The sequence below is a fragment of the Penaeus monodon genome, chromosome 19 (genome assembly GCF_015228065.2).
Source record: "Penaeus monodon isolate SGIC_2016 chromosome 19, NSTDA_Pmon_1, whole genome shotgun sequence".
Classification (NCBI taxonomy): domain Eukaryota; kingdom Metazoa; phylum Arthropoda; class Malacostraca; order Decapoda; family Penaeidae; genus Penaeus; species Penaeus monodon.
The window spans coordinates 14,350,223-14,350,552 of record NC_051404.1 but is presented as its reverse complement, the minus strand read 5'-3'; positions in this window follow the sequence as shown (position 1 = coordinate 14,350,552).

Below are 330 nucleotides of genomic sequence, written 5' to 3'. Positions count from 1 at the left end.
TATATCTCCCACCATCATATAAAAAACAACCATTACAAAAGACGATAAACACTTAGGAAAGCCGGGGGCGTTGGTTAAAAGGCCAGGGATGATTTTTTTTTCTTTTTTCTTTTGGGGGGGGGGGAGGGTGATGAAGGCGAAGTGTGTGAGTGGGCGGACGGGCGTGTGGGAGGGGGGGGGATAAGCGCATCTTAATGTTCTGTAGAGATAGAGGACGAGATAGCGCAACTTTATGCTAATCTAGATGGTTGCCTTTGTTGATATGGGACTTCTGTCGGCGTTATTTCATCTCCAAATCCTTTTTTTTTATTCCTTGACTTCTAAATCAAT